Source organism: Neofelis nebulosa, chromosome 1 (genome assembly GCF_028018385.1).
Source record: "Neofelis nebulosa isolate mNeoNeb1 chromosome 1, mNeoNeb1.pri, whole genome shotgun sequence".
Lineage (NCBI taxonomy): Eukaryota > Metazoa > Chordata > Mammalia > Carnivora > Felidae > Neofelis > Neofelis nebulosa.
In genome coordinates, this window is record NC_080782.1 from 51,943,916 (window position 1) to 51,967,617 (window position 23,702).

General features: G+C 44.5%; 1 long non-coding RNA gene across 1 annotated transcript; it reads left to right on the top strand.

The window, feature by feature from the left end:
* Positions 1 to 8,329: 8,329 nt before the first annotated feature.
* Positions 8,330 to 10,461, top strand: LOC131507419 (uncharacterized). Its single transcript, XR_009259497.1, has 2 exons — positions 8,330 to 9,118; positions 10,191 to 10,461. It is a non-coding gene; the product is annotated as an uncharacterized LOC131507419 (long non-coding RNA).
* The last annotated feature ends 13,241 nt before the right edge of the window (positions 10,462 to 23,702 follow it).

Consider the following 23,702-nt stretch of genomic DNA (forward strand, 5'->3'; position numbering starts at 1 on the left):
GTTTGGGACAAATATATGTTTGGTGTTGTTGGGAATATAATCCTATCTTACTAAAAGATGGTCTTACTAAAATTTTTTAATATATCATTTGATCTAATTATTCCACTTCTGAAATTTCATTTTATTTTATTTTTTAATTAAAAATTTTTTTAACATTTATTTATTTTTGAGAGACAGAGCACGAGTGGGGGAGGGACAGAGAGAGAGGGAGACACAGAATCTGAAGCAGGTTCCAGGCTCTGAGCTGTCAGCAGAGGCCAACGTGGGGCCTGAACCCACGAACTGTGAGATCAAGACCTGAGCCAAAGTCGATGCTTAACCAGCTGAGCCACCCAGGCTCCCCTTTAATTATTTTTAAGGTTATTTATTTATTTTGAGAGAGAGACAGAGCGTGAGCGGGGAGGGGCAGAGAGAGAGGGAGACAGAGAACCCCTAGCAGGCTCCGAGCTGTCAGCACAGAGCCTAAAGTGGGGTTCGAACTCATGAACTGTGAGATAATGACCAAGAGTCAGATGCTCAACTGACTGAGCCACTCAGGCACCCTTCTGGAAATTTATTTAAAAAAAAAAAAAGCAGATGAGTGTAAAGATTTCTTTACAGGTGGTTTTATCACAATGCTTTTTTACTGTAGTGAACTATTAGAACAGGTACTGGTTAAATAATAAATCATGATTAGAACAGGACTGGTTAAACATACATGCAAAAGAAACTGAAGAATATTTATAAAAGTATTAACTGTGCAATCAGTGGTAGGATTATGGAAATTTTTATTTTACTTTTTATTCTAAGATATCTGTATTTCTAAGTTTTCTACAAGAAACATGCATTACTCTTATAATCAGAAAAAAAGTAAATGTTATTAAAATAGAATCACATGGTAAAATTACTAGAGTGGCCTTCCATTGAATAACAACTCACAGGGGTGCCTGGGTGACTCAGTCAGTTAAGCATCCGACTTCAGCTCAGATCATGACCTTGCTTGCAGTTCGTGAGTTTGAGCCCTGCGTCAGGCTCTGTGCTGACAGCTCAGAGCCTGGAGCCTGCTTCGGATTCTCTGCCTCCATATCTCTCTGTTCCTCCTCTGCTCTCACTCTGTCACTCTCTCTGTCTCAAAAATAAATAAGGTTTACAAAAGAAATGACTCTCAGTATTGTTTTGCTTTTTGTTGTTGCTGTTCTTTATTTTTTTAAGTTTACTTGTTTATTTATTTTGAGGGGGGGAGGAGCAGAGAGAGGGAGGGAGAGAGAATTCCAAGCAAACTCCACACTGTTAGACATCCCAATGTGGGGTTGGGTCTCAAGAAAAGTGAGATCATGACCTGAGCCAAAAGCAAGAATTGAACACTCAACCGACTGAGCCACCCAGGTGTCCCTGTTCTTTATTTTTCATAGCAGTATTATAATATTTCTATGCAGGGTACACGAAGGGCCTTTATTATTCACTAATTTGGAGTCTCTCTTTTCCTAAACTTCAGCTGTCAGTTGTTAGCAGTTCTTTTTTTTTTGTAATTAATTTATTTATTTGAGAGAGAGAGAGAGAGAGAGAGAGCATACATGCATGCATGTGCAGGAGGGCAGAGAGAGAGGGAGAGAGAGGATCTCCAGCAAGTTCCACATTGTCAGTGCAGAGCCTGACGAAGGGCTCAAACTGTGAGATCGTGACCTGAGCCAAAATCAAGATCAGACACTTAACTGACTGAACCACCCAGGCACCCCTCAGTTATCAGGAGTTCTGACAAGTGAGAGAGAGAGGGAGGCAGAAAGTTGGCTTTTCTCCAGGAGTGATTTTCAAAAGATTCTAAAAACCATTCATAGTCTGCAGTCCTTTGTGTATCATTTCAAAGACTTGTTTTCCTAGTATCTCTGAAGAATAAAAATACATTGCACTGATGGTTTTGGTGGTGCATCGCTGTCCACAGGTAGAAATGATGTCAGTGCCCTTAGCCTCTTCTGGGGCCAGCAGGGGAACCGTGCAACTGAGTTCCCTTTCCCACCCCCTACACCCCACCCATGCCAAGAAGTATTCATTTGTTCACTCCTTCATTCATTCATTCATTCAAAACCAAACCTTTATCAAGTGCTTACTATGAACCACTGAACCCCCTCCTACCCCCAATTTCTGAAGCTCACAGGCTGGAAACCAAAGATTTAGGGCAAGAGCATCCTATCTACTGATAACTGGCCCATATATAAAATAAGGGCAAAAAAACTTCTCTGACCTTTCCAATCTTCCTCAGAGGACAAATCAATCTAATATCATCGCATGCTCAGTTTAACCTCCCTTTCTCTCTCTCTTTTTGTTTTCATATGATACAAGGTGTCATTTTACAAATATATACTATGGTGAAATGTATGTGTTCTCCCCCTGGTCCCAGGCCTCATTCTCCTCCCCAAGTATAACCCGTGCCTTATGTTTCCTTCCAGAAGTGATCTGTACATTTAATAACATAGACATTTATACCTTTTTCCTCTCACATGGGTGGTAGCATATGGTATACATCCTTCTGCACCTTGTTATTTCCTTTTGGTTTCATGGCCGTGGCTGTGGAGCTGCACAGTTATCCCATGTCCCAGGGAATGAATCCACCGTGAGATATGTAGCTGGTCTTCTTCTGCTGGACATTTAGGTTGTTTCCAACCTTTGCTGTCATAACTACCCTGCCCTGCAGTGGCGGAGGAGTCAGTGATATAAATTTTTCAAGCACTCTGTTTTTCATGAGGTATATACTTTGAGTGGTGTTTCCATTGGGTTTTAATGGTTTGCATTGCTTCATTTAGGACCCAAATCATGAAGGCTGGCTCTGTTTATGGGAACAGAAGGAAGCCATCTGGGCCATAAACCTTGAGACATAAGCTTTGTATACCACTTTGGTCTTTAACCAGAAACCAAGCCAACGCCTTCAAACTGTTTCTAGCTGGGTGCTCTACATAGTCAGAAGGACGTTGGCCAAATCCTTCATGATCCTTAACTAGAAATTCTTGAGATACAACTCTACAGATTAGGTCTGAGAAGCAGGCAGGAAGAATAAAAAGGCAGCATTTTGCAAACAGAACTCAAAACCTAGGACATTTGTAAAGCTGGCCCATATCACTGTTTTTAATTAAAAAAGAAAGGTAGGAGATCAAAAAGTAAAAAATAGATCTCCCTCTCAATGGAGGTCCGTTCATGGGTGTGTGATCTATGCAGTTGCACAGGCCTGTGATCAGAATGGCCTTGTGCTTGGTTTAACGCTCTACCATCACCACTTGAAATGCTTAAGAATTTTATCTTTGAAGCTGTGTTTGTAAATGAAGTCTGAGGAGACAGCGGAACATGCGCATGAGCCAACAAGACTGTCTGCTGTTCCTTGCCGCCCTTCGCATCTGATGTTATCCATGTCCCAGGCGCACAGAATTCCAGTGGACCTAAGAGGCATGGGAGTTCCTGGAGACAACCGTGAGGGGCCATGCTTTTCTCTTGAACTAGAACTTGGTTTGAACACAGAAAGAAGGTATATCCATTTCCTAGGGCTGCTGTAACAAAGTGCACAAACTGGGTGGCTTAAAACAACAAATTTATTCTCTCTAGTTCTAGAGACAAGAAGTATGAAATCAAGGTGTCTGCATGGCCAAGCTCCCTCTGAGACACTGGGTAGAATCCTTTCTTCTTCCTTGCCTCTTCCTAGCTTCTGGAGGTGGCCATCGATCCGTGGTGTCCCTTGCCCTGTAGCTGCATAACTGCACTCTCAGCCTCCACCTTCACAGTTTTCTTGAAAGGACACTGGTCAGTGATACAGGATCGAGGGCCCACCCGACTCCAGTATGGTCTCATCTTAACTACATCTGGAATGACACTATTTCCAAATAAGGTCACATTCTGTCATATTGGGTGTTGGAGGGTCACGATTCAACCTATAACAGAAGGCAATGGCATTTTAAGAAACATGAATGACTAAGGATCCCTCTCAAATCCTTACTGGTGTTGCTTCCTTATATTAGGCAACCACATTTCTTGACACCAAAGAAAAGGAAGGGATGGGGCAACCCATTGTCCTTTTCCTTTCTGCCCTTCCTTACTCATCAACAAGCCAAAGGTAGAGTATTGATAAGATGTGCATGTATCAAGAAGTTCATTGCAGCATTACTCACAACAGCCAAGACACGGAAACAACCTGAGTGTTTTCGGATGGATGAATGGATAAAGAAATTGTAATAATATGGGGGCGCCTGGGTGGCTCAGCTGGTTAAGTGTCTGACTATTGATTTTGGCTGAGGTCATGATCTCATGGTTAGTGAGTTCAAGTCCTGCATCGGGCTCTGTCCTGATAGGGCAGAGCCTGAATGAGATTCTGTCTTCCCTGGATCTGTTCTTCCCCCACTTGTTCTCTATCTCTCTCTCTCTCTCAAAATAAATAAAAATAAGTTTTAAAAAATGTTTAAAAAGAAAGAAATCATAGTGTGTGAATACATACATACGCTGGAATATTATTGAGGCTTAAAAAAGGAGATCCTGCTGTATGCAACAACATGGATAAACTTGGAGGGCATTATGCAAAGCAAAATAAGCCAGTTACAGAAGGACAAATAAAGACATGGTATCATTTATGTGTGGAATCTAAAAAAATCCAATTCAGAGAAGCAGAGAGTAGAACAGGGTCAGGGAGGTGGGGAAAATGGGAAGATGTTGGTCAAAGGGTACAAAGTTGCAGTTAGGTGGGATGGATAAATTCTAGAGCTCTAAAGTACTGCTCTGTGATTATAGTCAGGAGTACTATAGTGTGTACTAAAACTTTGGGAAGAGTATAGATCTCAGGTGCTCTCACCACTAAAAAAACAAAAAAGGTAACTCTGCGAGGAGATGAATATGTTAAGTAGTTTGACTACTGTCTTCGTATCACGGTATATGTAAATATTAAAACATCATGTTGTGCACCTGAAATATATACAACTTTTATTAAAACATGAAAACAAAACAACAACAACAAAAAACCAAGAACAGAAACAAACAAAAAGAAGTGAAATAAAGGGCTGCCTCAGTGGCTCAGTCGGTTGAGCACCCAACTCTTGGTTTCGGCTCAGGTTTGTGGGTTCTCACAGTTCGTGGGTTCGAGCCCCACATCTGGCTCTGTGCTGGCAGTGCAGAGCCTGCTTGGGATTCTCCCTCTCTCTCTGCCCCTCCACTGCTTGCACTGTCTCTGTCTCTCTCAAAATAAATAATTTAAAAAAAAAAAACCTTAAAAAAAAAGAAAAAGAAGTGAAGTAAGAGCAGTTAACTACCTGCGGCATTTCTACTGTTAGTGTATGAACTAAATACATATCCACATAGGAGCCATGAAACGTGAATTGTATAATTTCAGGGATCCTACATATGAGTTAATACTCTTATTATTCCATTGAAAAGTGACACTGCAGGGCACTTGGGTGGCTCAGTCAGTTAGCTAAGCGTCCTACTTTTGATCTTGACTCGGGTCGTGACCTCAGGGTCTGTGAGATCAAGTCCTGAGTTGGGGGTCTGTGCTGACAGCACGGACATTGCTTGGGATTCTCTCTCCCTCTCTCTCTCTCTCCCTCCCCTGCTTGCACCTGTGCACTCTCTCTTAAAATAAATAAACTTAAAAAAAAATGTTTAAGGAGAGCCTGGGTGGCTCAGTCAGTTAAGCATCCGACTTGGTTCAGGTCGTGATCTCATGATTTGTGAGTTCAAACCCCACATCTGGTGAGCTCTAGCCACACTTTGGGCTCCACACTGCAGAGCCTGGTTGGGGTTCTTTCTCTCTCCCTCTCTCTCACTTTCTCTCTGCCCCTCATGGAATTCTCTATCCCTCCCTATCTCTCTGCCCCTTGCTCACTCATGCCCTCTTTCTCTCAAAAAAAAAAATAGTGTTTTAAAAAAAGAAAAGTGACATTGCACAATATAAAGATGAACAGTAAAACTCATGTTAATATTTAAAATATTTATTTATTTAGAAAATTAAATAGCAACTCAGAAAACCCATGACAAGTTGAGAGATGGACGAAGAAAAGAAAAGCCTTTATATTTTACTGCTTGTAACAGCACATTTCTCTGCTTTTTGGACAGGGGACCCCCCATTTTCATTTTGCATGGGGTCCTGCAAATTGTATAGCTGACCCAGTTCCCACCTCTGTCCCCTCTGAAGTCGAACTCAGAGGAAACCTACTGCTATGGTCTGAATGTTTGTGTCTCCCTCAAATTCGTATGTTGAAACCCTAACACCCAACAGTGATGGCATCAGGAGCTGAGGGGTTTTGGGGGGTGATTAGGTCATGTTGGTGGAGCCCCCATGAGTGGGATTTGTGCTTTATGAGAGAGACCCAAGGGAGATCCCTAGCCCCTTCCACTGTGTGCAGACACAGGGAGAAGGAGCTGGCCATGACCCAGGAAGAGGGCCCCCAACAGAACGTGACCACGTTGATGCCATCTTTATGTTTGGGTTCCCAGCCTCCAGAACTTGTGAGAAATATATTCCTGTTGCTTATCAGTGGCTCAGTCTGTGGTATTTTGTTATAGCACCCCAAATGGACGAAGACACCCATTTATGTTTCCTCCCCGAGATATTCTGTGCCATATCACTCTTAATCTGAACTCACCCCTCTCCCTCCACGGGCAACACGTGGGGGAAAGTTTTCCCTCTTTCTCCCCAACATTACTATTTACCCTCACACAGTGTGGGCTACTTGAGGACAGCAAGCACAGTGTCTGATTTCAAGGAGGTGCTCAATACAGGTTTGCTGATTTAATTTATAAATGAGGGGCGTATGGATAGCAGCACGAACAGGGCCTGAAGGAATCACCTGACTCAGGCTTCATTTGGTAAGGAGTTACTGTCCCCATTTTTCATACGAGACCGAGAGAGCTGTGTGACCGTGGACATGTATGCTCTTTGAGCCTTACTGTTCCTATTAGTAAAAAGGAGGAACTATTCTTTCCCTAAAACTGCTGTGACGTGGGGCGCCTGGTGGCTCAGTCGGTTAAGAGTTCGACTCTTGGTTTTGGCTCAGGTCATGTTCTCACGGTTCGAGATCCAGCCCCGTGTTGTGCTTTGCGCTCACAGCTTGGAGCCTGCTTGGGATTCATTCTCTCTCCCTCTCGCTCTCTGCCCCTCCCCCACTCTCTCTCTCTCAAAATAAATAATATAAACTTAAAAAAAAGATGTTGTGACTGAAAAGAAGAAACATTCGGGGAAGTACAAACTACTCGCTAATGTTTCCCCTTCAGAATAACAACCAACAGGCTAGAACCTTCCTAGAATAACAACCAACAGGCTAGAACATTCCTAGGGTGTTGCTCTTTAGAGCCTGAAGCAAGCACTGTGTAAACTCACTGTGGGGACTTGGCGAGCAGCCTTTTTTCCGTGGGCCTCAGTTTCTTCTATCAAAGGAGGAGATGGAATGAAATCGTGGGGGGCGCACAGACCCAGGGACATAATGAGATCCAGAAGACAACGTTTAAGCGAGACAAGCTTGCTGAGGTGAAGAAAAGCCTCACAGCTCTCCTGGTCTACACCCCACCCCCAGCTCCAGCCCCACCCCCACTTTGAAAGAGATAGGGATAGGGAAGTATTTCTCTCTTTGAGGGTCAAAGGCCCAGGTGCCAGGGAGGTACAGGGGAGCAGGATAGAGTGGTAGGACAGCTGTGAAGCAACAGCCTGTGGCCCATCCAGAACAAGAAGCCCTTTCAACACCCTCTGATGGTCCCAGCTTCAGAATTTGGGCCTATTATTGCTAGATTGTTAGATTTTTCAAAAGAAGGAAGAAATTGAGATATTGCTTAATTTTAAAACACTGGCTTAAAAAAAAAAATGCCGCGTGGCCACACCCAGCATCAGCCCTAGTTTGTGGACTCTGGGATAGGTGCTTGGTAAGGAGCCTCCCAGACTGACTAGGAGTCTGTGGGGAACAATGGAGCAAGACCCTAAGAACAAGCCAGTCTCCAGGAGGAAATAAAAGCAGCCATTGACTTCAAAGCCCCTGAGCCTGCCAGACCCCCCTCCTCCGACAGACAATGAACAGGAAGGAAACTGAGACCGGGACAGTAAAAAGCAGCCAGACAAGCTTGTTGGGGCCTGCAGGTGGGGCCTTCAAGATGGGAAGGTCCTGACTGCCAGCAGCGGGATGCCAGCAGGTCACCTTCTGTGAGGTGCTCCTGAAGCTTCCAGCTGTGCAGAGACCTGAGCTGAAGGGCCAAGAATTAGGGTAGCAGCCGCCGTCTGGGGGCCCTGAGGCTAGAGGGTGGGAGAGGGGGCTGGGCAATCTTCTATTTAGAAATGTTTTTGATCACACAAGTATCACTCTCCTCCTAAGCGTGATTAAAATATAATTAAGATCCTGGGGCACCTGGGTGGCTCAGTCTGTTGAGCGTCCGACTTCGGCTCAGGTCATGATCTCACAGTCTGTGAGTTCGAGCCCTGCATCAGGCTCTGTGCTGATGGCTCAGAGCCTGGAGCCTGCTTCTGATTCTGTGTCTCCCTCTCTCTCTGCCCCTTCCCTGCTCATGCTCTGTCTCCCTCTGTCTCAAAAATAAATAAAAACATTAAGAAAAAAAATTAAAAAAAAAAAAAAAAGATCCTGAACAATGCCACCCTCCTACCAGAACCAGGCAGCCATGTGATATCAATGTAGTGGCATTCTTCATGTGGTGGGGGGCACATAGACAGTGGGGGTCAAGGAAAACCAGATCAGAGGCTCCAGGTAGCAGTGCTGGAGGAAGTAAGAAGGGGCCAGATTCTGAGCATATTTCGAAGTTAAGGCTACTAGGAGGCCCTGCTAAGGGACCAGATGTGGGATGTGAAAGAGGGACATCAGGAAGACCTCCAAGATTTTCGTTCTGAGCCCCTGAAGACCGAAAGTGCTCATTTACTCATACAAAGATCTGAATCTTCTCACCAGGGATGTTTCTGATGTATTGCCCTCCCCCCACCCTAGCTCCACCTCCTGCCGCCTGGGTTAAGGCTGGCTTCAGGCTGGCTTCTGAGTGACACCGCCTCAGACTTGGATCTTGGCCTTGCTTCTTTACAGTTGCTGCTCTCAGCCAGTTAATCCCAATTCCTTATTGGCAAAACGGGGATAATAACAGCACCTCCTTTACAGAGTTACATGAATATCAAATGATACGATGTCTGGTGAGTACAGGGCACTGAATGGGTGTGAGGCAAAATTCCCATATCGTCATTAAGTTGTAATCATATGTATACATAGTTTTGTGACCTGCTCCTGTGCCCCAGGTTACCTTGTTAGCATTTCTCATGAGATACCTTAAAAATATCTTTCAGGGGTGCCTGGGTGGCTCAGTTGGTTAAGAGTCCGAATTTGGCTCAGGTCATGATCTCACAGTTTGTGAGTTTGAGCCCTGCATCCGGCTCTCTGCTGTTAGTGAGGGGCTTACTTGGGATCCTCTGTCCCTCTCTCTCTGCCCCTCCTCACTCACACTCTCCCTCTCTCTTTCCCTATCAAAAATAAATAAATATTTAAAAAAGACATCTTTCAAAAATATTTGTATTGGCTATATGATATGTTATCATACAGATAAATATTTATTTAACCAGTTTTTTATTGTTGGATATTTTAAATTATGACTAACAGCTATTGGTAACTTTTGCACTGCTTCTGTTTTTTCTCTGTGTATTATAAACAACACTGAGGTAAAAATCCTAAAAACAGGGGCACCTGGGTGGCTCAGTCAGTGAAGCATCTGACTCTTGATCTCAGCTCAGGTCTTGATCTCAGGGTTGTGAGTTCAAGCCCCACAGTCGGCTCCATGCTGGGTGGGAAGCCTACTTAAAAATTTTTTCTAAAAACATACTTTGTTTATACTTCTCCAATTGTATCTTGAGGATATATTCCTAGAGGTGAAATTGCTGTGATAAAGAGTATGAACAGTTTTATGGCTTCTGAAATAGATAATAAATTAACCTCCAGGAAGAGTCTACCAAAACACATTCCTGTCAATACAATGTTAAAAAGTGACTGTTTCCCTGGCCCTTCCCCAAAACTGAGTCACCATTAATCAAACAAAACAAGGAAAGAAGAATATATTAGATTTTCCCCCAAATTGATTATGAAATGGAATACATTGTTTTAGTTCACATCTCTCTGCTCTCCAATGAGAGTGGAATTTAAAAATGTGATAATCAGTCATTTGTATTTTTTTAAGTTTTAAAAAAATTTTTTTTAATGTTTATTTTTATTTTTCAGAGAGACAGAGCACGAGCCAGGGAGGGGCAGACAGAGAGAGGGAGACAGAATCTGAGCTGCTCACAGCCCAATGCGGGGCTGGAACCCATGAACTATGAGATCATGACCTGAGCTGAAGTCAGACATTCAACCAACGGAGCCACCTAAGTGCCTCTGTCATTTGTATTTTTTCTGCAAACTGTCCTTTATCCCTCTTTCTGTTGGCATACTCGAGTTTTGCTAAAGGAAGAGCTGGCTGTGTATTAAAACTAACAAGAATTGGTCTATTGAATTTGTTGCAAATATTCTTCCTGCTGTCTTTAAATTTTATACTGGGTTTTTATAACTTACAGGACATATACAGTCAGACCTCTTTTCCCTTCCTGAGAGATATGCTTCCAAAACGTTTTGGCATACCTGCTCAAATGCACCTGGGTTCCCAGCTTGATGGCCAACCTCTGCCCTAGCTTGATTCATGACCATCAGTAGGTGACATCTCTCAGGTCATAGCTTCCCTGCCTGTCAATGGGGGGTAGATGTGGTTAGACCTCTGAGCTCCCTTCCAGCTCTGGAATTCTATGATTCTAGGTTTAGAGCTAGAAATTTGGTTGTGAGCTCAGAGCTCATTGCAAGAAACCTTTACTTCTTATTATGACACTCTCTGTCTTAGCTTGGACTGCTCTAACACCATTACCATAGGCTTGGTGACTCAGACAGCAGACATTTATTTTTCACAGTTCTGGAGGCTGGAAGTCTGAGGCCAAGGTACCAGCATGGTTGGGTTCTTGAGGAGGGTCCTCTTCCTGGTTTTTAGACAGCCGTTTTCTTTTTATATCCTCACGTGGCGGAAAGAGAAAGCTCTGGTTCTTTCATCCTCTTATAAGAGCACCAGTTCCACCATGGGGCTCTATCTCTATGACATCATTCATAGACCCAGTTACTTCCCCAAGGCCCCACATCCAAAAGGCATCACACTGGGGACTGGGACTTTAACATATCAATGGGGCGGTGGGGGGGAGGAGGCAGATACAAACATTCAGCCTACAGCAGTGTCTTAATTGGTCTTCCATTTTTGATCCCTTCAGGCTCCAATCTTTTTTTTTAATTAATTAATTTAATTTACATCCAAGTTAGTTAGCTTATAGTGCAACAATGATTTCAGGAGTAGATTCCTTAATGCTCCTTACCCATTTAGCCCATCCCCCCTTCCACAACCCCTCCAGTAGGCCTCTGTTTGTTCTCCATATTTAAGAGTCTCTTGTGTTTTGTTCCCCTCCCTGTTTTTATATTATTTTTGCTTCCCTTCCCTTATTTCATCTGTTTTGTATCTTAAAGCCCTCATATGAGTGAACTCATATGATATTTGTCTTTCTCTGACTGACTAACTTCGCTCAGCATGATGCCCTCTAGTTCCATTCACGAAGTTGCAAATGGCAAGATCTCATTCTTTTTGATTGCCGAGTAATACTCCATTGTGTATATATACCACATCTTCTTTATCCATTCATCAATCAATGGACATTTGGGCTCTTTCCATACTTTGGCTATTGTTGATAGTGCTGCTATAAACATGGGGGTGCATGTGCCCCTTCGAAACAGCAAGCCTGTAGCCCTTGGATAAATACCTAGTAGTGCAATTGCTGGGTAGTAGGGTAGTTCTATTTTTAATTTTTTGAGGAACCTCCTTACTGTTTTCCAAAGTGGCTGCACCAGTTTGCATTCTCACCAGCAGTGCAAAAGAGATCCTCTCTCTCTGCATCCTCGTCACCATCTGTTGTTGCCTGAGTTGTTCATGTTAGCCATTCTGACAGGTGTGAGGTGGTATCTCATTGTGGTTTTGATTTGTATTTCCCTGATGATGAGTGATGTTGAGCATTTTTTCATGTTTCGGTTGGTCATCTGGATGTCTTCTTTGGAGAAGCGTTTATTCATGTCTTTTGCCCATTTCTTCACTGGACTATTTGTTTTATGGGTGTTGATTTTGATAAGTTATTTATAGATCTTGGATACTAACCCTTTATCTGATCTGTCGTTTGCAAATATCTTCTCCTATTTTGTTGGTTGCCTTTTAGTTTTGCTGATTGTTTCCTTTGCTGTGCAGAAGCTTTTTATTTTGGGGAGGTCCCAATAGTTCATTTTTGCTTTTGTTTCCCTTGCCTCTGGAGACGTGTTGAGTAAGAAGTTGCTGCAGCCAAGGTCAAAGAGGTTTTTGCCTGCTTTCTCCTCGAGGATTTTGATGGCTTCCTGTCTTACATTTAGGTCTTTCATCCATTTTGAGTTTATTTTTGTGTATGGTGTAAGAAAGTGGTCCTGGTTCATTCTTCTGCATGTCACTGTCCAATTTTCCCAGCAACACTTGCTGAAGAGACTGTCTTTATTCCATTGGGTATTCTTTCCTGCTTTGTCAAAGATTAGTTGGCCATACATTTGTGGGTCCATTTCTGGGTTCCTTGTTCTGTTCCCTTGATCTGAGTGTCTGTTTTTGTGTTCAGTCTCCAATCTTAAATGGGCACTGGTGACGTCAACCTTCCCAGAAGGCAGTTGTGAACGCTACTCAAGGTCTATAGACTGGACCCCCACCTCCTTGGCAGTCCTTCATCTCTCCCCTGCTCTCCAGCCTTGTTGCCTACTGCTCTCTGTCAAAACAAATATTTGTGGTGCTCCAAATATTTTTGCTCATACCATTGCCTTTGCTGGGAATGCTCCCACAGTATAAATTTTACATGGAAAAATATTACCTAACTTTTAAACCCTGGTTAAGCACCACCTCCTCCTTCAAGTCTTAGCAACCATTTCCCGACCCAAAGGAAATTTTCTCTCTTTTGAGTCACAGTATTTTTCACGTGCCACATGTGTTATGATTGTTGATATTAGGTCTTATTTCCTGAACAGAAGTACACAAACTTCTGAGGCAATATGGCAAGCCACTAAATTAGTGACTGCAAACTGTCAGTCTATATGATATTTTTAGAATTGGGAAATGTCACGTAAATTCCCAGTTCCATTTCTCTTGAAAAATCAGAAGATTTGAATTACATTCCTACAAGGCAGGGTTCAGGAAACTATGGCCCAAGGACCAAATCTGGCCTGTCACTTGTTTTTGTAAATAAAGTTTTATTGGAACACAGCCACACCCATTTGTTTATATATTCCCTGCGGCTATTTTTGTGCCACAATGGCAGAGGTAGGTAGCTGCCACAGAGATTATATGGCTCACAAAGCCTATTTACTATTGGATCTTTTACACAAAATGTTTGCTGAGCCCTACTGTAAAGCACCAAATGTGGGCCACCATAGAGGCTCCCTTTAAATGGAGCACACATCTCCAGTTCCTGCCAGGAAACCCCCCACCCACTCGTAGATCAAACCTGGCCAGTTGCAAGTATTTCTCTTACCCTCCAAGGCCTTTCAATCATTTGCATTTTTCATTCTTATTAATCCTCTAAATCACACCCTCACACAACATGAAAGCCATTATGCCATATAAGCAAGGCAATCTGTAAAACATACCTAATAACATTATACTGCCAATATGAAATTTGATGATCAAGACTAAGAATAATCTTCAGTAACTGGAGATGAAGTAACTACTGATGAAGTAAGTTCTTGCAGTTCAAACCTTAGGGTCTAAAGTCAGATTTGCCTGGGTTGAGATTCCAACTGTAACACAGGTAAACTGAGTGACCCCAGTATACAAGACTGCCCTTTACTTTTCTCACCTAAAAATGCGGATAATGGGGTACATGGCTGGGGCCTAGAACTTACTTTAAATATACACATACAGGGGAACCTGGATGGCTCAGTTGGTTAAGCATTCAATTTCAGCTCAGGTCATGATCTTACAGTTGGTGAGTTCAAGCCCCGTGTCAGGCTCTGTGCTGACAGCTCAGAGCCTGGAGCCTACTTCAAATTCTGTGTCTCCCTCTCTCTCTCTGCCCCTCCCCAACTTGTGCTCTGTCTCTCTCTCTCTCTCTCTCTCAAAAATAAATACACATTAAAAAAATTAAAAAAAATACATACATACATAAGAATCCTGTCTTAAAAAAAAAAAAAGGGATGGGCGCCTGGCTGGCTCAGTCTGTAGAGCATGTGACTGTTGATATCAGGGTTGTGAGTTCAAGCCCCATGTTGGGCATAGAGCTTACTTAAAAAAAAAAAAAATTAAAAACATGCAGATAACAATAGTAACTACCCCTGGATTGAAGAAAGGATGAATTAAATTCCTTCAACTAGTATTTACAAATACTGACTGGCACTGTGCTGGGCTCTTGGGATACAAGAGTGAACAGAAAGGATAGTCTCCCCTCACTAAGAGCTTACCCTCTAGAAAGGGACATGGGTCAGGCAGCAGATACCAGAGCCCATGATACCTCTGCATTTAGCCATAGCTGTGTTGGGAAGTGCTGACTGGCCTCTGGTTGCCAGACCCTTCTCCAAAGCAGCCAGGCAGCCAGAATTAGCTTGGCCCTTAGGTAAACCCAACCTGGAAGTCAGGGAATTAATGCCCCAAATGCAGCCCTCAGCCAATGGGGAATGGGAGCCAGTGGATGAAGGTTTCCACCTCCCACGCTCGTGTTTCAGCAGAACAACTCTGTGAGGTGTTCTACAAGCTTCCCAGAGGTGTCTCCCCCACAGTAGTAAGGCTAACACTCTTAGCTGACTTTGCATCTTCCTGTCTCTTCCCACATCCCTGTGCTCGCTTCAGCAGCATATACACTCAACCTGCACCCTCACCCCCACTCTGGCAATGTCTTCCAAATAACCAACCCACAGTCAAATCCTTGTCTCACTCTGCTTTAAGGGAAACTCAAAGTAGAATGGACATTAAAAAAGAAGAAGAAACAAAAAATACAAGAAGGTAGTGAGAGCCATGCAGAGAATTAAAATAGACATGAACAAAGTAAGTAATCAGAGGCATGGAAAGCCTCAGCTAAGACCTAGGGACAAGAAGAATTCAGCCATGCATGGTCTAGGGGAAAGAATAATCTGGAATGGAGGGAACAGCTGGTGCAGAGGCCTGAAGCAGGAGTGTGGTTGGCATGATAAAGAAGAGGAAGGAGAGTGAACTAGGAATTTAGCGGGTGAGGAAATGAGTGGAGAGGAGGCCAGATGGTGAGGGACATCATAATCCAGGAACATCATTCTAAATGCCGTGGAGGAGAGGTCATGGGAAGGTTTTAAGCAAAGGAGTGACATGGATTGATCTGCAGTTTTGTGAGTGTAGGTTGGTGGGGAGGGAGTAAAAACGGGACGCCCAGCCACGACGGTGGCTCGAACTAGTGTAGTAATAATGGGAATAGAGAGAAATAGAAGATTTGGGATATGTTTTACAAAGAACAATGGCAAACACAAATAGGGCCTACTGTTTGTCCCATGTTCTTCTAGCAACTCTCTATATATTAACTAAATGTTCACAAAATCCTAGGAAGATGGGTGTTATTCTTAGTCCCATTTTATAGATAGGAAAACTGAGGCACAGAAAGATTGAGTGATTTGCCTAAGGTCACCGGGCAGGAGATTTGAACTGAGACCATCTGGCTCCACAGGCATACTCTGCCTCACTAGTGCCTACTGAGGGATCGGATGTGGGGAGGAGGAAGCCTGAAGGGAAGCAGGCCCCCAGAGTTGCAGACGCTCTGTTAGAACTGCCAGTCCCCCAGCCCCTAGACCTCCACTGCTGGTGAAGAAGGGGCCACTGACATCGCTGGGCTCCAGGCAAGAGCCCATCCGTACCTGTCCCTACCACTCACAGCCTCACCACTGCCATCACAATCTGCCACACGACCATGTTGGGGATTTGAGCCCTCTTCAGCCCAGGCCTTTCCTCCCTCCCCCAGACTCAGATCCTCCTGGCAGTGCCCCCTCACTTTCTCCCCATGGCCCACAGGGACCCCACCCAGCCATGGGCAAAGCCCCCCATATCATCAGACTCCTTAGTGTCCCCTTCACCTTTTGGCTGTCATTCCTGGGCTGGACATTCAAATCACTTCTAGCGCTTGGAAACACACCAGAGTCCAGGCACCCCACTGGACTAATTAAATTAAAATCTCTGACAGTGGGGTGCAGGCAGTAGTATGGTATCCTGGTTCCCCAGTTACTTATTTGTTATTATTACTTTTATTATTTTATAAAAAAATTTTAATGTTTATTTTTTTTTGAAAGAGAGAGACAGAGCACAAGCAGGGGAGGGGAAGGGAGAGGGAGACACAGAATCTGAAACAGGCTCCAGGCTCTGAGCTGTCAGCAGAGCCGGACATGGGGCTGAACCCACAAACCGTCAGATCATGACCTGAGTCGAAGTCAGACGCTTAACCGACTGAGCCACCCAGGCGCCCCTCCAGTTTTTTAGTTTGAATGTTTATTTATTTTTGAGACAAAGAGAGCGGTGGTGGGGCAGAGAGGAGGGACAGAGGATCTGAAGCTGGCTCTGCACTGTCAGTGTGGAGCCCAGTGCGGGGCTCAAACCCAGGAACCATGAGATCATGACCTGAGCCAAAGTTGGATGCTTCACCGACTGAACATCCCAGGCGCCCTTCCCCAGCTGTTTCCAATTTGTGCCTCCAGAACCAGGACCCAGACCCTGGTTCTGCCAAGCGCTCAGCTTCCCCAGCCGCTGTCTCTCTCAAGTGGTGGTACTGCCATTCCTGCCTCTGCTCCATGGGCCTGGAGGTGGGGGGCTCCTCCTTGCTCCCCTTTGTCACTGCCAGACCTTTCTCCACCGTCGTTCCTGTAAAACCTTCTGGCTTTGAACCTCCTGTCATGGGAGCACAGCTCTTGTCACCTCTCCCATTCAGTCACCTCCCGGCCAGCAGGTCACCACCTCATTGCTTGAGGATTTTAGCTCCTGGCTCCCCGTCATGCTCTCTGACCAGGTCCTGTTTTAAGTCTTACTGTTTTCAATTCCCAACAGACACATGTACTTTCCAACATTCTCATTCCATGGCCTTCTGTCTTCCAATCACCTTGCCTTGGCCACCCCATGCTAGGGTCTGACTCCATCTATAATTTGAGCTTCTAGTTCACTCCCTCTAGGACTCAGCCCCCAGTGATCCTTGAAGGCCGGGATCCTGCCCCCTCTCCACTGACTCATGTCCTCTCTTCCCACATTGTCCACCTTCGGCCCCAAGCTCAATCTGTCAAACCACTCCATTGGATCTACCCTTAACCCCATTGCCTTTCTTATGATTCGTAGCATCCGCTTGGCTAAACTTCAACCCCGGTTAAACCCACCTGTCTGTTCCGTGCCAGCTCCAGTGCAGCTGAGCGTGACTGGACAAGAAAACAGCCGTGCTCGTGGCCTTCAGTGAAGCCACCATCATTAAGCACAAGTGAGCGCTCCATTCTGCCAGGTTAGCCCACTGTACTATCGGCTGGTGGTTCTCAAAGGTGGTTCCTGGACGGACAGCGTCAGAAATGCAGTTGTCAGGCCCCACCCCCCACCTACTGAATCAGAAACCTGGGAAGGGAGGGGGGCAGGGCAGCAGTCTGCATTAGTAGTCGTCCAGCCTGATGTGCGTGTTCAGATTTAAGAGCCAATGCTCTAGTCTGTCTCCTCTCCCACCCTCCTCTTCTGCCTGCAAAGGCGTGATATGTTCTCTCCCACCTCACGTTCAGTTTGCTTCCTTACTCAGTAAGAACTGGAAGAAATCAGAGGAACTTCCACAACATGTGCCCCTCTTACTGCACGCAGGTCCTCACACCCTGCCTGCTCTTTCTTAGGAAGGATGTACTGGCTGTCAGGGCTCCTGAGGCCATGGCCCAATGACTGCCCTGGTTCAAGCCACCACCAAATCTTGGCTGGATTTTGGCAAAAGTTTCTTAACGAGTCTCCTTATATCAGTCCTTGCCCCACCACTTTGTCCTCCATACAGCAGCCAGAATCTTCTCATCGAAATGCAATTCACATCTCTCCTTTGTCCCAAACCCTTCAGTGGCTCCCCATCTCTCTCAGAGTAGAGGCCAAGTTCTACCTATACCTACAGGGCTCTACGTGATCTGCCCACCCCTCTGTTTCCCCCTTTGATCTCATCTCCTGCCATGATGCCCCCTCCCTCCACCTGCTACCACCACACTGGACTCCCTGTTTTCCTCAGATATTCTGCATATCCTCCCAACTCAGGGCCTTTGCACTTGCTGTTCTTTTTGCTACCAGATATCTGGTCAGCTTTCCATATCCTTCAAGTCAATACCCAATGTCACCCTCTCAGGGAGCCTTTCTTGGCCATCTATTATAGTTTTAATTCCCAATTACTGACACTTCAATCTCTCTCCAGTGCTTTATTTTTTCTCCTAATATTTAGCACTAATAGAGTATATATTTGACTTTTCAATCTTGTTTACTCTGTCTCTGAGGACAGGACATTTTACTCTTTTGGGCCCAGCTGAATGTTTGGCATAGAAAGAGACTAAGACCACCAGTCTTTTTGACTATTTGCTTCCTGTTTTCTCTTTACCTAAAATTTGGCTCCTTTCTGAGAATGTTCTCCCATTATCCTTAGGTTGGGTTTGTTTTCTGTTCCATTCCCCTTGTACCAAGGGTCCTGAAGGGGAAGTGGTGGGTGACCTCCTGCGCCTCATTGCCACACCCAAACCATTCTCTCTCCTTCCTCCATAAACCCCCACTGCTTAGAAATTCATATCCTCAGACTAGACCATCTGGTCACAATGTCCTGTGGCCCCAGGGCATTTCCCCTCATTCCTTGAGAACTTGAGGCCTTGTCTCACTGTCACTATCCCTACCACTGCCTCATCATAATTCTTGCTGATTTTTATTATCCTAAGTCATTTTCCAAGACCCAGGACTCTCAGGTCCTGAGGTCTTCTTCAATGATGTTGCCCTCCACACTAACTCAGCCCAGACACAGACTTTGTTATTACTAATAGCTTTAACCCATCCATTTCAGGCATTACATGCTATAACCATCCACCAATCTTTCCAACCCACCCCTCTGGCCCCTCAAGTCCAACAACCATTTCATCTCACTACACCCTCCATCCATTGATCTCCACCTTTTCACTGTCCCCAGCACCTGCTATCAGGCCCATACTTGCTTCTGCCCACAGCAGATTCCACAGCTTACCAGTAAACTTTTAAGCTTAACTTAAAAGTTAACTCCTCAGCTACCTTTTCTCATTTTACGACTTCTACATGGCAAAATTCCAGCCTTCTGGAGAATGTAACAGTCATTTGCTCTACTCCTAAGCAACTAGGTGCTGCAATAAAAAACACAGAACCATGCTGGAGACCTCACTTTATTTTTTTATTTTTACTTTTATTTTTTTGAGGGGGAGAGGCAAAGGGAGAAGAAGAGAGAATCTTAAGCAGGCTCCATGCACAGTACAGGGCCCAACCTGGGGCTTGATCTTATGGCCACGAGATCATGACCTGAGCCCAAATCAAGAGTCGGATGTTTAACCGATTGAATCACCCAGGTGCCTCTGAAGGCCTCATTTTGAATTATCAATAATAGCTACATGCATTTTGTTCCCTATGGGAAGGTACCATTATAAGTGCTCTCCGCAGAAGAAGTCATTTGATCCTCATGAGGATTATTATCATCATCTGCATTTTCAGGATGAGAAAACTGAGGCACGGAGAGGTCCAGGGACTGGCCCAGGATCACACAGCTAAGTGGGAGAATTCTAATGGAACCCTGGGCAGTTCAGCTCCAGACTCCACATCAGAACCTCTATGCCAGCGCTCAGGGCTGCTAACGCCCAGCAGGTATAGCACATTTCCCCGTAGGCCTGGCCTTCTCAGGCCAGACAGGGCATCAGATCGACCTCAGACAAACCGGGAGGGCTTGTTAAACACAGATGGCTGGCCCCATTCCCCGGGGTTCTGAATCCCTGATAAGAAGGGGTGGGCCTGGTCATTTGCATTTCTAACAGTGCCCAGGTCAGGCTGTTGTGCTGGTGTGAAGGCCCCAGTGAGGACCCTGGCCACTGTTTCACACCTTTGCTCAACCTCCAACACCTTGTCCCCATCTTCACTCTTGACTGATACCCTGGCCTCCAACCTCCCTGAGAAGACAGAAGCCTTCAGAAGAGCATTTGCACAAGTCCCCCATCATTCTTCCTCACCTTCCTGCTGCCTTCCCTCCTGTTATCACAGACCAACTGTCTCTCTGCCAGGTTGCCCCCATCAGTATAGAAACATGCTGCAACATTCCCTTAGGCAAAAATGACTTCAAATCTCCCTCTTTGCTACCTCACCTCACTGCTTTCAACAAACATTCAACAGAACTTCTCAAAACAGTTTTCCACCAGCATCTCTTCTCATTTTTTAATACTTTATTGTGATAAAATACATATAACAGAGAAATTGCCCCTTTTAAACATTTATGTATGTATGTATGTATGCATGTATTTTTGAGAAAGACAGAGAGAGTGTGTGTGCAAATCCCACACAGCAGGTGGAGCCTGACTCAGGGCTCAATCTCATGAACCATGAGATCATGACCTGAGCTGAAATCAAGAGTCAGCCACTTAAATTAGTTGGACAAAGCCACCCAGAATATGCCCTTTAAAAGATTGTTAGTGTATGATCCAGGGGTGTTAATCACATCCACACTGCTGGGCAACCATCATCACTGTTTCCAATTTTTTTCCTATGTATAGGAAATCCCAAAGTCACAAGAAAGCTACTGGAGCTAATGAACAGATTCAGAAAAGTTCCAGCCTCCTGTTGTCTCTTGAATCTTCCCCAACCACGTTTTACCTCTATTTTTCCTCCTAAATGGCTCTTTCCAAAATTTCCTCTGAGCTCCATTTTGCTAAAGCCAACAGTCAACACTTGGTCCTCATCCTACCTTTCCTGCTGTATCGTGACATGGTTGATCATTTCTTCCTTTTTGCAACAGTATCTTCACTTGGTGCTGTGGACTGAATATTTGTATCCCCCTCAAATTCATGTGTTGAAACCTAATCCCCAATGTGACGGTATTTGGAGGTGGGGCCTTTGGAATGTGATTAGGTCATGAGCATGGGGCCTTCATGAACTTTAGACTGTTGCCCTTCTGAAAGAGACCTCAGGGAGCTCCTTGTCCCTTCTACCATGTGAGGACACAGCAGAAAGATGTCTGTCTATGAACCAAGAAGTGGGCTCTCACCAGATACCAAGTCTTCTGGCACCTTGATCTTGGAGTTTCCGGCTTCCAGAACTACGAGGTATGCATTTCTATTGTTTATGACACAATCAATGTATGATACTTGGCCATAGTTGTCCAAATGGACTAAGATACTTGGCTTCCCACACCATAGTCCCTTGGTTCTCTCCTGCCTCTGTGGGAGACAGGCAATATGGCCACAAGTCAAAGAATGCCACCAGCCACAGAGGCTGGAAGAGGCAAAGACCAGGTCCTCCCAGAGCCTTCAGAGAGAACATGGTTCTGTTGACACTTAGCATTCAGACTTCTGAGTTTCAGAACTGTGAGAGAACCAATTTCTGTTCTTTTGAGTCACCAAGATTGTGGTAATTTGTACAGCAGCCCTAGGAAACTAATAGGACATCTAACAGACAACTCCAAACTGATGTGTCCAGAACAAGGTCTTCGGTTACTTCCTTCCCTGAGCCCTTACCCTCTGAACCTGCTCCTCCCACTGCCATTTCAGGAAAGGACAATTCCCAGCCTCATAGTTGCTCAGGCCAAACTCTTTACTTTCTGTCACACCCCATGTCCAAATCATCAGCAAAACCTGTTGGCTCTACCTTCAAAGATAGCACCAATCAGGTCACTTCTGACCTCCTTCCTTGCAACCACCTGGGGCCAAGCCAAGATCATCTCTTGCTCAGGTTTTTGCAACCATCTTCCGTCTCCCTGATTTTGTCCTTGCTCCTTACAGTCTATTCTCAAAACAGTAGCTGGAGTGATGCTGTAAAAATCTAAGTTGGACTTTGCCACTCCTTTGCTCAGAACCGTCCAAATGTCCTCCAGCTCACTCAACATAAAAGCCAAGTCCTTACAAGGTCTTACAAGGGCCTACATGATCTGGGTCCCTGTAACCTCTCTGTCACTCCCCCCGCTACTCTCCCCCTACCTCATCACTCAGCTCCTTGGACAAACCATTTGCTTGCCACTTCAGGAACTTTTCACTGAGAATGCTGGGAGTCTAGGAGGGAAGCTGATAGAATTTCCAGGGTACATTTTGTGCCGTTAGAGATTTGAAGACATGAATTTAAGGTGAGACCAAATTGGGGTGCCTGGGTGGCTCAGTAGATGAACTTCAGTAGATGACTTCAGCCTAGGTCATGATCTCATGCTTTGTGAGTTGGAGCCCCTCATCAGGCTCTGCACTGGTGGTGTGGAGCCTGCCTGGGATTCTCTCTATTTATCCCTCTCTCTCTGCCCCTTCCTCACTTGCACTTCCTCTCTCTCAAAATAAACAAATAAATACACTTTAAAAAATATTTAAAAAAATAAAGTGAGACCAATTAAAAAAATAATAATAATAAAGTGAGGCCAATTGGTACAGTTTGTTCTCTTCAACATTCAATTGGGAATAAGTGAATGGAGAAAGAAGAGGTTTGGGTGTGGCCAGATCAAAGTTTTTCTAGGGAAGAATAATAGGAAGAGAAGATAAGGACATTAAGGTCGTTTGTGTAAGGGAGTGATTATAATGTTGGACCATGAAATCTACACTGGATAGGAAGGAATTACATTAGATAATGCAGAGGAAACACTTACTAGGGGTCCTGGCACATTGTAAGGGCTCAGTAAGCAAGAGCTAGTCTTTTTTTTTTTTTTTTTTTTTTTTTTTTTTTTAAGTAGGCTTCATAACCAGCATGGAGCCCAATGCAGGGCTTGCACCCTGAGCTCAATACCCGAGATCAAGAGTCAGACACTTAATTGACTGAGCCACTCAGGCATCCCAGCAAGAGCTAGTATTAGCACAAGCATTCATCCTAAGTATACTAAAACCTGAAAAATACCTGGCAAAATTAACTACAGTACTATACTCTGCCCAAGTACTTGTGATTAAGCCTTAATCCCACAAATAAGAGATGGCTTTGAAGATAGAACAATAAAATCCAAGACAAAGATAATAATTAACAAATATATATGTATTTTAGGTATAAACAAATAAAAAGTATATTTTTGAGTTCACCACTGCCAGAGCGAAAAGTCGTAATTGCTTTCAACACTAAGAATTTATAAGAAGCAGCATGCCAAAAGCACATCCAAACACATCCTTCACGTTAAATACATAAAGCCTTGCTTACCCTGAAATGGTTCGGCCTGATGCTATGGTGGTTTTCTCTTTGATGTATGCCTCATCTTACAAATCGTTACTGACTTGCTTTCAGCGAGACATTAATGCTGACACAGAGAGTGCTTTTCATCTGTTACCCATATCTGCCAAGTGCAAGCTGTGGTTGACTAATTGGAAACACACAACTAAATGGAATAATGTTATCAATGTGCTCTGGGTGCCCAAGGCCACGGCCCATTTTCCTTCAAGTTTCACTATTATTCAAAAATTTGGCTAAGAATACATTTTATTTCTATGTTCACAATAGACAGAGATGTTAAT